Source organism: Lycorma delicatula, chromosome 8, assembly GCF_047948215.1.
Source record: "Lycorma delicatula isolate Av1 chromosome 8, ASM4794821v1, whole genome shotgun sequence".
Classification (NCBI taxonomy): Eukaryota; Metazoa; Arthropoda; class Insecta; order Hemiptera; family Fulgoridae; genus Lycorma; species Lycorma delicatula.
The window spans coordinates 83,462,420-83,482,508 of NC_134462.1; positions in this window are offsets into that span (position 1 = coordinate 83,462,420).

A 20,089-nucleotide genomic window follows, 5' to 3' on the forward strand; every position below is an offset into this window, starting at 1 on the left:
TAAAAAAATTTGTGTCCTACAATGGAAAACTTGGCGTGACGACAGAGTAAAATAAAACCTAAATGTTTATATTCAGCAAAAACAATGAAGGTTAGCAAATAAGTCAATATCTGGAAAATTTCTTAATAAAGGAAGAAAAATATTAACTCGAAAGTGCAAAGATAATAACGAAATGTCAAAAGCGGCACCAAAAGATCAAATGAAAAGCGGCACCAAAAAATTTAATAAAAAGAAATTATGCTTCTTCATATATTTAAAAAGAATTTACAAGCTTACAATCAAGAAAATATTTAACTACTTTATAAAACTTAATAAAAAATCAAAATTCCTTAAAGAAATGGAAGAAAAAGTAAAAGAACTGGATATAAAAGATAAGAAAATGTACGTATGATAAAGGAAAGGAGAAATATTTAGATACAAAATACAACATCTACAGAGTTTCCAGGAAAAGCCAAGAAAAGAAAGAAGCAAACCTAGAACACAATGAAACAAAAACAAATTCTAAGTGAAAGGATAAAAGAATATTGGCAAAGCATTAAAAAAAGCAAAATGCAAAGTGAAGTTGTTTTAACTTGGACCGTAGAGGTCTCAAACGGGGAAAAAATAAACCTCATCAACAATATACGAGTCCATTTATTTCGAATAAAATCGGAAGGAAGATGTAAATATTAGATAAATTTGATTGAAGAGTACGCATATCAATATTAGAGAGCGAATGAACGGGCGAGTATCGAGATTAGTATTGCCATTATACGTGTGATGTCTGTATCTGTCGAAGCAAAAGCAAAGAGCAAAGGATTGATAGGTAATGTGGAAGAGATGTGATGTGAAACAGAAGAAGGGGGTGAATATTACGGGTAGCTGTACGGTGCCGATGACGATGATACGATGATCATTTTGTTTAGGAGGGGTACGGTGGATTGAAAGAGGGGAAATAGGGTGGAAAACGGGGGGAGGAATCATTTTAACGATAAGAATCTGCACACAGAGTTATCAGAACGCACGCAGGCCAACGGTATAGTACAGTAGCCACCCGTACATCAAATATCTATATAATATTAGCTTTACGCATTTAATATAAATTTCAATTTACGGCAATCAATCCGGGTACACACTCGTTATACGTTCTATATATAGTTCTATCCTTCCCTATTTCTCTTTGACAGTAAAGCGAACTGTACCAGAGAATACTAAGGTAAAGAGAGAACGAGTAACAGTAAGAGGAGCGGTCGGGGGTCGATGTTTCAATATACTGTAGTTTCACCGAGCCACACCCACAATTTAACCGGCGGCATGGTAATTTCATTAACAACTAACTAGTGTACCGCACTATCTCTGTGTCGTGTAACTCCTATTTCAAACTACATCTGTTGCGTCAAGATATCTAACCTTTCCATCCATGATGAAACCAACAAGCTACCACCCCTCTTTTTAGTTACCCCTGCCGACCATCACTCGATTGACCTACCGTCGGCTGATAATATTCGACCGACCCTCACACTATTGCTCAATGAACTGATATCACCGCCACCACTATATATAATAATAGTGTGATCTATCCGTAATATTATTTCACTAATTAATTAGCTAGATACCTCTTCCTAACCTAACTAAACCACGTCCTTTACTATATTACTGTACTATCGGCAGTAATAAACACCCATCTGTCTATCCAACCCCCTTGCAAAACGTGTACATTGAATCACTTTTAGAGTACATACAGGCTAATCTAACGTATTATTAATACCTAAAAGTCATTATTTAACTACGTTTCTATCTTTTCATAATAGATGAAATATATTATACTATCAATAAAATGATTACTAATTTAATTAATTAACTTTATATCAATATGGGGGGCTAATAAAACCGAAAAACTGGTTTATTAGAAAAAGGGAGGGGCAAACAAGAGACAAATGGATTGAATGATTTATTGATTATTGGCAAAGTTGAAATCAATAGTTAACAAAAGTCTATATATATATACTTATTTATTATTATTCTTATTAGATCATTTAACACAGAATGATTAGCTTACCTTAAAAAAGTGCACATTAATTTCAGTTAAAAAAATAAGACATCAATTTTCTTTAAATTGATTTCATCGAGGTGGAAAACACAAAAGTACACTATTTCAAAATAAGCATAATAATAACAATGAAAAATATTTTTTTTTTAAATTAAACAATTTACAAAGAATTGAAATAATTAATTCATTCGTTCATAAAAAAGTATTTTCATAAAAAAACTGAAAATAAATTATGCGTAACATTTGTTAAATTATTCTCCTTCATAAAATTACTTGGTGTAGCTTATTTTCAATAATTAAAAAATAAAAAAATAAAATATAATATTATATTATAATTTTATATATATATATATATATATATATATATATATATATATATATATATATATACACGCGTATATGTAGATAGATGGTAATAAAGAAAGAGAGAGTGAGTGAGTGTGTGTGATCAGGATTCAATGGCATGCATACCTGATGAAAGCCAGCCTATTAGACTTTGACTTATTGTAATATATCCATCCGTACAGTATTATTACTTTTAGACTGGTTCATAGGTTAGGTTACATCCTCTTACATAGCAAAACAAGGATGCGTATATTTTCAGATCTTAAACATAAAAGTAAGTAGTTGTATGATTATCCCCAATAGTATCTAAATAAATAAGAAGAGATCAAAAAAAAAAATAAACGAATAGGATGGTAGATATAATTTTAAAAAATAAATTAGAAAAAAGAGTAATCAGAGTTAAGTTTGTGAATATTTTGTTCATACACTTTGATCTGGACGTAAGAGTATTTTAACCCCGGATAAAACAGAAAACTAGTGACTGAATTAATAATATTCAGCAATTATACCTGAAAAAAGATTTTTATCCTGTAATTAAACAAGAAATAGAAAACACAGATTAATTTTCCTAAAGGAACACCCTTCTCATTCGCAGAATTAATGGATAATTGTAAGTTTTGCAACAAGTTTTCTTTTCTTTGATATCAACAGGTAAAATAATGTAATATATATATATATATATATTTTTTTTTTGGGAAAACTATAACAGAAGTACTTTTAAGAAAACAAAAACAGGTACTTTAAAACACAAACAACTTCATTATGTTTGAAATATTAAAGTGATATATTGATTAATCAGCTTTCTTACCTAAATCGGGACGGATGCTCCTTATAGAAGGCTATGAAGGGAAATCAGACGAAGCGTAGGTTGTCTGAGAATGGACTACGTCTGGCTGATGACAAAGTAAAGGTAGTAGTTTTGACAGGCGTCAGAGATTAAGTCCCATTCAATTCCGGGTGGGTGAAATAAATATGTGCTAAAGCCCAGCGGCAAAATATCTGGGGGTGTGGATGGACGTGCACCGGTCCTTCACAATCCATGTGGAAGAAACTGCCAGGATGGGTGAGAGGGTTGTCCAGACGTTGACGAGGTTGATGAACAACCTGGGCGGTCCCCGAACTGCAAAAGGAGGGTACTGGCTGGCGTATACGCCTCGACGGTACTTTATGGGCTGAATGTTTGGATGTATGCCCTGGAAAAACCCCACAACAGCAAGAGATTTCCGAGTCAGCAGAGAAGACTCAGTTTATGGATTATCGCCGGATAAAATACAGAAGCGGCGGCAGTAATAGCCGGAATGTTCCCAATAGATCTGCTGGCGAAAATGAGAAATTCTACCGCAATGTAATGTGGCAAGAAAACGGCTGTTGACGCGATGGTCAGAGCCTGGAATAATAGATGGGAGAAGGCAGCTTCAGGAAGAGGGACATAAAGGCACATCCACCATGTGAGGAGCTGGGTGACGAGGGAGCGTGGAAAGCTCACCCAGTTCCTCTCATTACATGGATGCTTTCGAGACTATTACATAGAATGAACGGGAGAAATACAGGGACCTGCCATCACTATGATGAGCGGGACACCGCTGATCATGTAATATTCTCGTACATGAGATGGAGGGGCCTTAGGGCCAACTGGAGCAAGGTCCAGTAAATGCAGATATCATCAGCATAATATTAAGAGACAGGATTTTGGTGGAGTAGAATAACAACTGCGGAATCTACCATGGTTAGATCTAAGGCAACAGAAGTACAATGAAGGCAAGCCGGAAGAAGACAGTCAATCCGACGCAGAGTAGCCGTTGCCGGGTTGCTGCGGGCGGCCAACCGCGATGGGCGAGTGGCACGGGTTCTCTGGAGTCGTTGTCCGTTAATGTCCCCTTAAGGACGCTGCCTGGGCTATCCCAAGGCGGCAATAAGAGCTCCCAGATAATCGCGGAAGGGTTCTGTACATTCCACACGGATTAGGTCCGGTCCTTTTGCGACTAGGGGGAAAGTTTTTAGCGGGTGAAAGCCCCCCACTTACCGTCAGATCGGGCCTAGCGGCGGATAGCAGAGTTTTTTCCTCCCCCTACGGATAATAAAAAAACAAAAATTTCTTATAATTATTTATGTACAGAAATTAGAAAAATTAAAGAAATGAAGATGCAAAATAATGTCAACGCGACTACTCACCTAATTGATTACGAATCCAGTCAACGTCAAATATTTTTTGACGAAAGTTTATTAATTTATTAATCTCGAAAGAAATAAACAGTAAATGTTTAATTTTTCGAGTAATCTAAATTGTCATGAATCATTCAACTGATTTTGATTTACCTTCTTCTTTTGGTTATATGAAAATCTTTTCATTTCAACGTATTTAAAATCTATATACTTAAAAATATAAGTTTTATATATTTTAATACAAAATAATAAATATACAAAAACCGATAAAAATAATAAAATTCTAAACAGAGAAATTATTGATAAATCTAAAAATGTTTAAAAGATTTACAACTGAATTTCATGAAGTAAACACAAGTTGAAATAAAAAAAGAAACGGGGGAAAAAACATAGAATATAACCTAAAAAGGGATGAAGTCGTAAGACTAAGTTGTATTTTAAGATTCCGAACAGTGTGGTGCTTTGCAGAAGGTGTTCTATACTGTGGTGTCCGTTGAATTTCGACCTCTTCAAGCAATTCTATCTTATCTTTCACAATAACTGTTCTTTCCCTGTTACATAATACAAGAGGCTGGATGGTAAAGACTGGAGTACTATGACATATATATATATATATATATATATAAAAATAAAAGAAAAACAGATACAGATACGGATTTCGTGCTACAACTCTGATTTTCTAGCTCTTTTTTATCACTACAAGTAAACCAATGACTTTTTTGTACACAACCTCACACAATACGTTTATATATATATATATATTTTTTTATAAGGATTTACGAATCTGAAGCACAAAACATTGCAAATTCGTAAATGAATACCTTTTCTATTGTAAGCTTCAAAAATGTATAAAATAATTTATAACGATCAAACATACATTTATAAAAAGTGTATATAAAGTTATTACTTTCCAACATAAAATTAAATAATTGGAAAAAAGTCATAATTTATAAAATTGAGTGTTTGTACTGTATGATCCAAACAACATGACAGTACCTCCTACGCCTACTTAATAGTTGAACACAAATCTAATTGTAATTAAAATCATAACTCTCTTTGTTATATTGGTATTTAAAAATAGGTGCTCATCAATTAAAATGTTTCACTAAAAAAAACTATGTTTTAAGTATTAAATATAAAAGGTTAGAATGAATTCATACTCTACGGGTAACATATTCATCGGTTTATTATTATTAACACAAGTATCTTTAAAGATCCACAAACTAATTAGCGTTGTAATAAGCCAGTAATTGTCAAGCAATAAAATAAATACGTAAATCAATTTCTGTATTCCATTTAATTGGTAAAAAATATATTAATATTCACAGTTCAAAAAATATTAATCGTTTTTTTTTTTTAATTCATTGCAGAATATTAGCATTAATATACTTGTAATTAAAATAAAAAGTAATCCCGGTCAGGCGTGGTATTTTTACGCACGCTTCAAACCTTTCATATCATCCTCTGAAACAATACCTAATAGTGGTCCTGTACGTTAAAAAAAAAACACACAGGAAGAATGATAATGAAAAATTTCTTAAGTATTAAGACAGTAAACAATATAAATTGTAGAATTTAATTAATTTATGCGTAAAATTACAAATAGCGAATGAGTAACAAATACCTGAAAAATAAGGTCATATCCTAAGAAATATTTTATAAAAATGTAAAACCTACTGGTATAAAACGTAGAATCCTGAATTACAAATAGATTTTTAAAAATAATTTTTTTTACACAGTGAACAGAACTTCATCGTAATAAAAAATAGACAATATAAAACTATAAAAACAAAAACAAAAGGCTATATCTAAATGTTGAAAATAATTTGGTTAAATTAAGTGCTAAATAAAGTGGCTTTTGTAACGAATAAAAGTGAGGGTCAGAGTCATAATATCTTGTAAAGGAAAGTCCAAGTGATAATTCATATACTAATGTATCATATTTTTAGTAGTTGGGGTGCGCCTACCCCGACAATATATGACAAGTAAGCGGTTGGAACACGTAAGCCGGTGGTTGTATGGCACCGCGCTTTGTCCGCTCATGTTGTTAGATAAGCTCTAGGAGCTATTTAGGACACTGGTCGCTAAACTGTTTCGAGGCTCAGTACCGTTTGTGGCACAGAAATTCGGTCTTATGCTTTAGGTGGACCGAATTGGGTGGTGGCGGGATAAATGCCAAGCAAACCAATACTAATGTATCAACGAATACAGAAGTTGGTAAAAGAAAGAAATGCAGAAGATTAAAAAACCATTAAGGGAAGAAAAATTACAATATATAAAATGGATAATTACGGTTTTTATATTAATGAGGTTGATGCAGAGTAGAAAATTGAAACAGAATAGTAAAGAATGGAAATTTTACAAAGTATACAAATTACCTACGTAAAAAAAGAAACAAAATTAATAATTGTATGTAATAGGTAAAATACTGTTAACTATGAAATATGAACTACAAGCAAAATTTTAGTTAATCATAAAGAATCAACTACCATCACATCAAAAATTCCCCCTAATTGCTGAATAAAAAATACGGAAAAATTAATAGTCGATAAATGTAAATATCTGAGAGAAATAATCAAAATTATAATTCAAATAAAGAAGCCGATCAAACAAGAACGAGAAAACTGAATTAGCCTATCAACTAAAAAAAGATATTTACAATAAAAAATAACATCACAATAAAAGCCAAAATAAGGCATTACAACCGGTAATCAGAGGATATGTACGCATCGTAATGCATTTTTAGTTTGAATCTGTTGAAATAAAAGCAATAGTAAACAAAAAGGGGAAATTTTGAGAGGATTCCTAGGACAAAAAAATATAGATGAAAACGAATAAAGTCAGAAATAATAAATATCTTTAAAAATATAATAAAAACTAAGAAAATGCCAGATTCCATCAGAAAAGGAAGAACCAAATTCTTCGGCCACTTTATGAAAATAAATTATAACAGGCTCACAACCACGAACCCAACAAAAATTACAAAAATCAATGGACCTCAGTAGTTAAAAAGACCTAAAAGAAATAAAAACATCTTAAGAAACAGTACAAGGTAGAACAATGTTCAGAAAATTGATAACAAAATTTCAAAGGCTTCCAAGTGAAGGAGAAAAAAAAGAATCCAATGACATTAGGTCAGAAGAGAGAAGGCCAAAACAAAGCTAAGGAATGGAGAAATTTTGGAAAACCAGAAAGAAAACGCAAAGAATCCAAAATATTGCTTCGCTTGGTCCTCAGCCAACTAAACTCGAAAAATTCAACTAAAATGTAAAGACATTACTAAAAGTGTTTTTATTTTTTTAAATATTAACAGTTTAATAAATTATCTTTCATAGAAATATGAATCAAACGTTTTATCTATAAAAGTGTATAATTTCAAGTGGTTATTGTATAAATATGGCTTTATTATATTTAATTAACCGATCACAATCAATTTAATATAACTTCTTGATAAAAATCTTTCAATTTTGATCACAATATCGAAGTTATAGAAAATTTTTTTTTTTAATAATGACTATCATTAAGCTATTAGATTAAAATAATCTTAAACGATTTACAGGTACATTAATAAGGCGTAATATTAAGTAATAGCTTCTTACGGTTACTTAAAGACAAAAATGAAACTACCTGAAACTAACGTGAATATTTATTCGTATGCAAAAGTCTAAAAAAAAAAATATAAATAAAAAATTACCTCTTTTTCATAATCACGTATTTTTTTCTTGTAGAACGTTTACAGAAAAAAATTTAGGCCTAGTTATAATATTTAGATTTTAAAGCTATAGATTCATTTTTTATCTCCTACCTATCATTATAAATTTAATTCTAATTGATAAGGTGAATGAATATCCTGTCTAGCAAACCAAATGTATGTTACAGTTAAATATAAGAGTACAACCCCGCTTCATGACGCGAGTTGTACAACGGGTGCGTTGTATCCCGGTTAAAATAAACCTGCAGAAAATAATCCATTTTTCTGGATTACATTTTCTATCATTTTAATTTGCAGGTATAATGTGTGCACATCCAAGATATCAAGCCACCTCCTTCAAGTTCGTTTATCTTTTGTTTGTTCTGTTTAAATGTTTTTTAAATGGTTACTCTGATAACATAGGTTGTGGACTTATCATACATAAATTATTATTAGAAGCCGGGCTCCCTAGAGCGAGTTGTAGCTTTTCGGCCTTTCATTCGGAGGTCCCGGGTTCGAATACCGGTCAGGCATAGCATTTTCACACAAGCTACAAATCATTCATCTCATCCTCTGGAGCAATACCTAACGGTGGACTAGGAGGTTAAACAAAAAAAAACTATAATTAGAAGCAGTAGGCATGCTGTCACGTACACTTGGCTCTAACTCTCTAATACAATTAGCAAAGAAAAAGTTACATTAATTTAACGAATTACACCGTAAGTAGATATAAATAGAATTTTTTTTTTTAAATTAAGTTTCACGTTTAAATACTTGAGACCAAGGCTGTATAACATGATAGCTAAAAGAATAAAAGATTGGGCAGACGGCATTGTTGAACGAGATTATATTATATTTAACACATCTCCTATGAGGAATTTTGGAAAAAGACAAAATCGATATTACACAAAGACGAAAATCAATAATATTGTCAAATTACAACGCTATACTACTCAAATAATAGTTAAAACACCATGTGCAGACTTTAATAAAAAATAACTGTGTTTTCTTTTCTTTTTTTATACATATGTAGTTTCCCCGCCACCACCCCGGAGCCGGACACACAATTAATCATAAACTAAGCTCCGGAGGGGTGTGCCTTAGCCTTGGGAACTATCTCAAACTATCTCGGAAGGACGCAAGGCCTCGCCCAGGCAGACGGGACTCGGTCTTTTTGCTGTCTCAAATGACAGTTCCTCAAATGACAAATGTCTCAAATGAGGAGTTCCCAAAAGGAAACTCCCCACCGGGACTCCGGTCTTGATGCCTCACCACTAGTGGGGACCCCAAAAGGAATCACCCACTTGGACTACGGTCTTACATTCCCCCATTGGCATCTCAAAGGAGTCCCCACCCGATCATTGAAGAAGGAAGACCGAAGCCTCCCACCACTCCCGGGTGGAACTGTCTCTCAAAGACATCATGACAATACTGTGAAGAAACAACTCCTGACGCAGATGGGTCCGTCTTGCATCCTCAAACTCCGGGCGCATGACAGTACAACTTACAGGAAGTACATTGAGGCTCTTGCTTGCAATCTTTACGTATATGACCGGCCTTACCACACGTAAAACAATGACCAATTCTATCTGCGCCATTACAGAATTTGGTCCTGTGGCCTGGACTCCAGCATCTAAAGCAGAGTTCGTCGGAAGCACGCCGCGTCACCCGACAAGCCACCACCCAATGCGAAAACGACCATCACACAGCAGTTTGTCCGCAAGGAGGTGCGGCACAACTAAAGTTACTACTTACGTCGAGCCGTAAGCCGGCCGTATTGATATAACATCTATAGAGACCGACTCACCAGTTGTTTTACGGATTTCCCTGAGAAACTCATCCTGTGTCGTGAGAGCATCCACGTCCTTGTTAAGGACGTGGACGCGCCGGCCTTCGTGGCGCGAGTGGTAGCGTCTCGGCCTTTCATCCGGAGGTCCCGTGTTCGAATCCCGGTCAGGCATGGCATGGAATTTTCACACGCTACAAAAATTCGCATTCATCTCATCCACTGAAGCAATATACTAAAAAAAAAATAATAATAAAATAAATAACTGTGTTGGTATGTATTAACATAACATAACTACTTTTTTCCACGCAACGAATTTGAATCTTTGCCGGAGTAAAAATATTCCATACGAGCAAAACTGACTTCAGTTAGATTATACATATCTATTGTTTAATGTTTTTCTTCGTCTATCTGCTTTAGGAATTAATTTCATTTTCAGTTTAAATTCGATTTAATAATTTCATCATCAGAACTAACTTATTCTGGAAACTTCAGATAAAAGATGAGATTAAAAAATGCTGATTAAAGTAGTTTAAAACATACTGAAATAAACTGGTTATATTTTCCTCTTCTGCTGATTTTTCTGTATAATGGACGTCTCCATTAATTTCTATTCTATGACAATTTTTAGCCTCAATTAAATTTTATATCCTATATTCTAAACGTTTGGAGTTTGGGTCGTGAATCGAATTTTGCAGTAATACAAAGAATTTAATTAAGATATCTCGCATAATCGCAGACAAACCGTAGAATTTATCCCTTTATAACAATCTAGGAACAGTAATATTGAATAATAAAATGTGGTAGGAGTAGTTGGAATTATCCATAGAAATTAATTAGAAAGACAATCCCGAAATCGTTGGTCATACATTTTCTTGAAGGTAGTAAAGAATAACTATTTCAAAATTTAAAGTTTTAAATCCTATTTTTTATATTATTTTAATATTTTTATCAAAACTGACAGTTAATTTATTTGCTTTATTTTTTTATTTTTTTTTTTAGATTAATATATATAGTGCATTTATGTCGAATACTGAACTAGACGAAAATAAATTTTTGGATACTACCAAAATTGTTCATCATTAAACGCAGAAATCATTTTTATTTAGCTGCTGTATTAAAATTTAGTAATAAGCTTCGTCACACAATTAAACCAAACGTATGAAACACATAAACACTGAAATTAAAGAAGTAGAACTATAATTAAAAGGAGAATGAAGAATTAAATTAAATTAAGAAATATGACTAATTTAGATACATGAATTTTAAAAAAAAGTTTAATGATTCATTATATTAAGATAACTTTTTTTAAAGTAATAATTAAATATATTTTTTTTAATTTTTCAAACAAAAATTATTTTCGAACAAATTCTCTGTATTTTGTTTTAAAAGAAAGATATTAAAAATCAATAAAACGCTCTTTGGAAAAGATTATTTAATGAAGCAAAACGTGGTTGTGTTTTTATCAAAGAATAAAAAAAAAAAAGAAAACTTTTCGTTCGGTCGGGAAGTGAAGAAATCCAAGGGTATTGGAAAGTAAGATGTTGGAGATGGGGTTTGTTGATGGGTATGTCGAGGAAAGAAGAAAGGAGAAGGGAGTAGTCGGTATATGTGGCCGGCAAGGCAATATTGTTTGCTGCTCCTTAGAACGACGACGAATCACCCCCTCTACGTTTTCCCTTTTGTAACACCACAGAGCCGTGATCCAATAACATATTGTTAGGGGTCAAAATCCGGTCGTCAGATGGGCATCAGCTCTGGACATAGACTTACAAATGTCGTTACTTCGTCTTCAAATCCTTGACTTTACGCTCTCCGTAGAGAATTCAAGCTACCTGAATTTTTCATCTCAAAAACACTGAATAGTGGTGGACAAACCTTTATTTTAACATTTCAGATGAAACCTTTCCAGCGCTCCCTCGCATAATACTTTCAGCTCTGACCTCGACGAATAAAAAAAAGAATGGGTAAAAACAATGGAAAATATAAAATTTATTCTTTTCGAAATCCTCTTTAATATAAATGACACCTTAATATAAACGCATTTCATTAATAATAAATTAATTTTGTCAAAACATTTTTAAAATAACTGTACTAGGAAAAAGATAAAAAATCTATACCTAAAAAAAAATTCCAATAAAATAACAAAAATAAAACGAATAAAGTTCTATTCATTTATTTTTTATTTAATTAAATAATCTTCATCAATTACGTATTAATGAGCAATAAATATAAAGGTATGATTTCTGCATTCAAATATATCAAATGTTAAAGCTTAATTTAAATTAAAATACTTTTTAAAAATGACATAATTATTTTTTAATTTACACACGTATAACAGTAATATTAAAAATTTTAATTTTCTATTTTAATATTTAAAAATCAACATTGAAATGCAATGTTGTATAATAAATTAGCTCATAAATAGCTCATAAAAAATAACCGCAACTGTTACAGCTATGACATGAAAATCGTCGATCCCGAAAACGACTAAGCGTCTTAACTATTCCAAAATATAACAAGCATTCCACGCTTGACTTACCTTAGAAATAATGATTAAACTAAGAAGACAAATTTCCTTTGTTTTCTTCAATCATTTGTACATCTGTTTTACGTATATATCAGGATGCCAAGCCTACTGAAATGATGGTAAATTCATCTCTATACGTTTTACTTTTACTCTGTTCATCATAGGGAACAACCCTATAAAGAACAGTAGCATCCTAAAAGAAAACTGTTCCGACTAATGCTTCTTCCACTTCAGATGTTGTAACCTAATAGAAACTGGGATAGATAGTGTAAAAAAAAATAAATGTAAAAATAAAATAAATAAATAAATTCTCCTTTTTATGGAACAACAAATTATTATCGATCGTATATTATTTTACTATATATTTCGTAGGAGATAAAGGTTTGGTTAAAACAATTCAATAAGGATCAGTAAAACTATAAAAAGGAGAAGCCAATAAAGAAAAAAATTACAAAAACCGTTCTAAAAGGAAATTGACTTTACCGAGGACTCAAAAGTTTAGCTGAAAATAAATGAGAATCGCGGTGAACATCGTGCAAGCTTCAGACCATCTGTGTGATAAAAATTATGTTATATCTAGTATCTTACTACTGTACCGGAATTATGCTAATTGTATACTAATATGTACACAACAAAACCTTAAATATTGGGTACAATGAAGAATTTATTGAAAGAGGACACCGGAAAATAGAAATTTTTTCGTACTGGTTATTTCAAATTAAGATCTAAGATTTTGAGAATAGAAACCTCCTTAGGATAAACTTTATTGATTAAAACCTTTTTTACGATAGCGCTTAGGGACAATAGAAAATCCAAAACGAAAAGAAAAATATTTTGACATCTAAGCACATTTTAAAACCCCTCCAAAAAATATTAGCTCTTACGAATCTCGATTATTATTAAATAATTTATTTTCGCATTAGATATAAATTCTAATAACATTCATTATTAATAATTCCGATGAAAATTTAATATTACAATAAAAAAACAAAAAAGAAAACGATTTATCATCAACGTCAAATATTCTATTAAGATTTACGTACGTCTATTTTATAAAAGATTTGAATAGGATTTAATAATTCATGTTTATCGAAGTCATGTTTACAAATGTACAAAGGAAGAAGATATTTAAGCACCAGTCAGTCATTCAGTAAAAGGAGTCGCCCGACGAACGACTCGGTTTTCAGAGACGTTGTTTACAAATGTTAACTAGCTTTAAAAGGAGAGATGGCGGCAATTTAATCATGGCTGTCAAACAAAAGAGGGTGTTCGGGGTAATAGAAGAGAGTGTGCGGGTGGGTCAGAAACGGATAGAGAGGAAAAGATAGAGAAATTGTCCTGTTATTGTTTGGAGAGAGTAATAAGTGTGCGTGGTGCTTATCGGATACTAAAAGGGGAGGCTTGCCTGGCATTTGTCAAAGTAGGACGATATTCGAGGTCCGTGTATTATCTGGGCACACGTCCGGTTTAATCACGACCGTCGGGGGGAAAACAGTGAAGGAGGAGAACGACGAAGAAAGGGTAGGGGGATAGGTTTGTGCCCCTCAGTAGTATCAATGTTACTCATGCACTCTTCACTATAATCGTCTCGCTCGCTCGTTTACTGACATCGAATAACTCTCTCTTGCTCATCGGCAGCTTAGTGTCACCATGCATAAGCGATCCATCGTCGACCCCTCAACTTCAAATCCCGAATACACCCTACTTTTCCCGTTCCCATCTGACCCGACAGGCCGGGATAGGCCATAGCTCTTATCTAAATACACATTTTGTATACACCCTAGTTATAAGGGATATCATCATATAAACTACTCTCTATTTCATGAATTATTTAATAATAAATCCGGAATTGAGGTCTGTCTTACATTACCCGACACCAATCCTATATTGTATATTGGACCGTATACCGCTGTCGAATCCCTATTTTACAGACCGAGTTTCAGTAACAATGCGAGTATTATTATTCTATCTTCGCAAAATTTCATACCTTATCCTAATAAAAATAAATTTAAAATAACACTAGAAAAGACAATTAAAAATGAATAAAAATTATTTTTATGTTTTTAAATAATATTTACAACTACTTTAACAAAAAAAAAAAAAATTATTCGTCAAAAAATAAAATTTATATTTGCTCAGTGAAGAAAAATATTTTTATAAAACTTAATATTCATTTTTTGGAAACACAAGTCGAAACGCCTTTGATCGGTAATTACGAGCGTATCAAAAAAAATAATAAATCGGGTTCTAATATCGCTAATAAACTGAATTTTTTACAACCTCATGGTTGTGTAATAACAGAATGACTCATGGTATATCCTATTATCTTGGTAAATATAACAATGTAAAAAATAGGGATGAAATATGAATTACCGAAGGAACCAGAATATAATAAATGAACCGGTCCAGCACATCCCTTGAAAAAAGGTTGGTTACAGTTTTTATTTGGATTTAAGGTAATTACGACAATAAAAGCAAACATCACACAATGATTTGTATTTTCCAGGATGGGAGGTACCTTGAAGCTTATTTAAAAACCTAAAGAAATCTTTTAATGTATATATATGTTGTATCATAACTGTAATGTTAGTACGAACACAAGCCGCTCTTGAACATAAACAATTTAAAAAAATAATGAGCATCCTAAGCCAGGCTTACTAAGAAAAATGAGGAATGAAGTGGTTTCTTGTTACCTTCTTCACCGAGTAAAATATACGAGTGCATATCTGCTTGCAATCAATTAAAATCGAGGAATAATCTCTTTTACAAGCGACTGATTCCTTTATTCTGTTCATCATACTGACTTGGTGTATAGCAAACAGCAAGCGCTTTGTACACCAGTCGGTTAACTGTACATCTCAGAGGCATTTAGCTATAAGATAGTATAAATTTTAAAACTAAACTAAAAGCATTCTTGTACCCTTTCCGTGTTCCCAATCTATTTAACCTATTTATTCCTATTTACCCATGTATTCCTATTTACCCATGTATTCCTATTTACCCTATCTGTGCCGTATATGTTGCTTCAACTCAGCGTGTAGGAATATTTAATATAAGATTACATATTACAGTATTACAAATGAATAATCCTAGTATATTCTCCAGGAGTTTCCTTCGTTGATACTAAATTCTTAGAATAGAATGTCAGCAATATCTGAAACAGTTGGCATAAAATTCCAGTACCGGTCTTATTAATAGGGTATTTTTGGATACTAAATTTCAACTATTTCTTAGATTACAAGGATCTCAACTGTGCCTCCGATGCGATGAAATTTTTTGGAATATTTAGATATGTTTAGAGAGTGTTCTATATTGATAAGAACGAATCGGTACGAAACCAATTGATCTACACTATTGTGTAATATTTTAGTCATCATTCGTTGAATCCTATACCTCATAATTACACAAACTTATTTGTTGTAGAATGAAATATAATTAGTATATTGTTATTTATCCATCTAGTTATCTAATATCAAACGGTAAACGTTAGCAAATGATTATTTTTCGTCTTGTAAAATGACTATCGAGATGACTAACGAAGTACTTGATTTTCGAACAGAAAATATTTTTGGACAAAAGTATTTTTTTTAATCAGCACTGGTTTGCACTTATCTTCAGACAATTTTTCCTTTTGCAAAGTTGTAACTCCGCAAATTTTTTAACATAAGTAAAAGATTAGAAAGAATATTATAATCTCAAATTTTTAGTTTAAAACAGATCCGCATAAATAAATTCAGATTAAAAATCAAAAAACTATACAAATTAAAATAGTAAAGAATTGATATCGGTGAATAATAACTGAGTGGTTTTTCCAAGACAAGGATTACGAGTTAATCAAAGAAATTTTTTCATGACTTTGAACATCAGTTGAAAAATCAAATTAATATTTTTTTACACTGAACTCTTTTAAGTGTTTTTAGTCTCATATAAAAGGAAATTAAGTAAGGTGTTTACAGGATAAAACTTTTAAATAAATGTACAACAGATTAACTCATTTATTTATTTCTGGTAAAAGTTTTGAGTGAGTTTATCGAATTTTATAGCTTCAGTTTGCATTTAGTAATATCTTGTCGCTGAATAAAACATTTCATGTAAGAGAGATATATTTAAATAGCTACATTGTATCCGTCGGTGAAATTTGCAAAAAGATTGAATTTTATATTAATATTTTGCCAATATCGGGTAAAATATTCCTTCTATAACATATTGTATTAAATAGAAAAATATTTTGTACCTGGATTTTTTTTTAGCTTATTTCCCTACCCACTGGGCTGGATTCACCGTAAAGCACAGCACAGCCGAGGAGATTGTCCACTCTAACGGATCGTTTCAGTGCCTGCCTCCAACCTCTAGGGCAAGGTATCCAGCCAGGCCCGACTATGTCGTTCTTGAACTACACCCTAGGGACCGGGAATCGGTCTTGACGCCAATGCCTCCAATTTGAGTATCCCACAAACGGGGCCAACACCGGGTCTCGGTCTTTTAACAGCTGCCTGTCTCTAACTGGGTCCCCAGAGGGGGCCCCAACCTGGGCTGGATTTCATTAAGAAAATTTTTCGTAAAGGGTTCTAACTATCTATTGAATACATAAATTAACATCTACAAGTTTATTAATATATTATTCATTTCCACGTCTTTTTTTTTTTTTGAATTCTACACAAAGGGGATTTTTTATTCCAATTTTCTCAATTTGTCAGTTCACAGTTTTTTTAACTATCTTCGTTTTTTTGGGGACTACATTTTGGGCACTATCGATTATTACGTGGGCCCCTCATCTTGAAAAAAAATATATTCTTGTTTTTTTTCTACTCAGAATGCACTAAAAAAAAGTAACAGAATAAAACGTTAAAACCGCTTCCTTTTTTATATATTTTTTTAAATTTACCTCTTCAGATTGTATTTTACCAACAAAAAAATTTCAAGCAAATAAAACTGTATACAAACTTTAAAAAATTGTTAAATTTCATCGTTCGTTACCTCTATTGGAGAGTTTTTATGATTTAAATTAAGTAGAGGAATATTGTAAAAATATTTAAAGAGAAAAGAATTACGAGTAAATAAACTTTGAAACATCTTCGTACAAAATACTTACTGAAATTGTCATGAACATTCCATTCCAGAAAAATAAATAAATTCTGGTATCCTGAAGGACACAAAGTAATTCAATTTTCACACATATATTCTTTAAGTGGAACAATAATTTGTTTTTATCTTTTGGAAAATGAAATGTCTTCGTAATATATATATTTTCTAAGTACCACGTTTAAGTGAGACGACATAAAGCACATTTTATTCCCGAATTGACATACCCATTATTAAGAATAATAAGATCACATGACAGCCAGTCTGGAAAGTTGAGAACTGAAGTGACTTTCCGTTAAATTTCATCGCAAATTAATTATAAGCTGTTTTTTAGGATGTCACAACCACCGAAGTTGAAATTATATTCATCTCTAAAAATTACCATCTTCACTTTATTTTCTACAGAAACTGATTATATAAATTATATTATTAGGGAGTTTTTCTTCTTGTACCTCGAATAAATGAGATGCTTCCCGGCCATTATAAAGAGTAGGAGAGGTAATTTATAGAAACAGATTAACAGTGTTCCTATATCAGTAGGATACTCTATGAATATATATATATTAAATAGTTCTAAAATATTAAATTATTTTGCTTTGTATTTTTGGAAATTTGGTCTCTTATTAATACCTAGTTAAAATCTTCCACATTTTTATATATTTTGTTTTGTTTTGAATGAGGTTTCTAGAGATCTCATTCATACCATTTAACTAACTCAGAATCAAATTCTTTACAAATTTGGTTTAAAATTTTTATGGGTTTATTACCCATTTAACATAGTTATTTTACGCCAAACATGAAACAGCGTGTTTTACGACCCCACTCTTTTGTCTTTTACCCTAAAAAAATATTTCTCGAAAACTACTAAAAATACCATTCGGTGAACTATTTTTTATTTTTTTTTTTTATTTTTAATTTTCAGGCCAGATTTCATATTAAATTATTAAATTTACCCCTTATTTTGGGTACCAAGAATTAAATTCCAGATTAATTTGACCGAATGCTCATAAATGAGGGAAAATCTTTTGCCAGCCGACACACGCTAACAAAGCGTTTTTGAATCTATATTTATTTGAACTTTTTTCTTTATTTTCACCAGTAGAACATGTCCTGAAAATTTGTTACATTCATCGTTAATCATTCGGTGTATGTTCGAAAACTTTTTTTTAAATTAACTTTGTAAATAAATTGTAATATCACATGTTTATAAAAACTAAATATAATTATAACTGTACTTATATTTTTACAAGGAAATATTTAGGCTACTCATCAAAACGGAAGTCTTACCGAAGGAAAGAATCCGGTGAATGTTTATTATTGAGTGAAGTAATCAGCAATTTAATTTATTTATGTATCATCCCTAAATTCCATCGTCCGTTTATAATGTGCCTAAATATTTTTAATTTTCGGAGATTGTAAGTAGAATAAATATCTAATTAATTATCAGTTTGCGTTAATTAAACATTTACATAAAATTAGTCTTAAAATTTCAAATAAACGTATATCTTAGATTATCATGAAAAAACAAAATAACAAACTCAGTTTAACTATTAAAAAAGATAATAGTAATAATTAAAAATTAGTGATTATTAATAAGCATATAAAGTTATTGACTTTGAAGCCGAATAAAGTTGAAAAAGGTAGTACAATATAAAAACGAGTAACGAAATAAGTAAAGGCAAAAAGGGATGTTTCTTATCACCGCTCCTTTTTAATAATATTTATACTGCACTGACAACCTAATAAAAGTATGGAAACGATAAGCTCCCTCCCTTTAGGGTGCAAATTTCAACGACGTATAAGCTTAGTACAATGCCTTTCTGCCATAAGATCAATACCCTAAGAAACAGAAAAGGGCTTCGTATAACATGCATCGCTTAGCCTGTACGATAATTTCGAGTCGTTTTTAAAAAAAAATCTAATTACCGATTATAAAAAATAAGACCAAAAGCCGCATATAACTAAAATACATGTATTATAACTAAGTATATATACTAGAGTAGATATTTACTACTCTAATACGTAAATTCCAAACTGAAATACCATTTAATTAATTCATATTGTTAAAAAATAAATATGGAATGAAAATAATACACTACTGTAAAGTTAAGAAAATTTCTATTTTATGAGCAATTAAATTTCACATGTCCTTTAAAATATTATACTTATAAAATTGGATGTCGATAAATAATTGACATTTCATAGTATAGTACCATTTTTTTTTTTTAATAATTATTTCAATCTGTCTTTCTGAAGGCAAAATGATTTGAAGCTCAACCCAGGGGAAGCAACTTATATTTATTATATCTAGTATAAATGGTGTGCTAATTACGTTGAGATAGTAATAAATTTTTTCTGCAAAGAAAATTACTTAGTTATTCCGTTATTTCTTAATGCCTTTGACAGAAGAGGACATTTTTATCAGATTTTTTTTTTTATATAATTAAAATCACTGTCAACGTT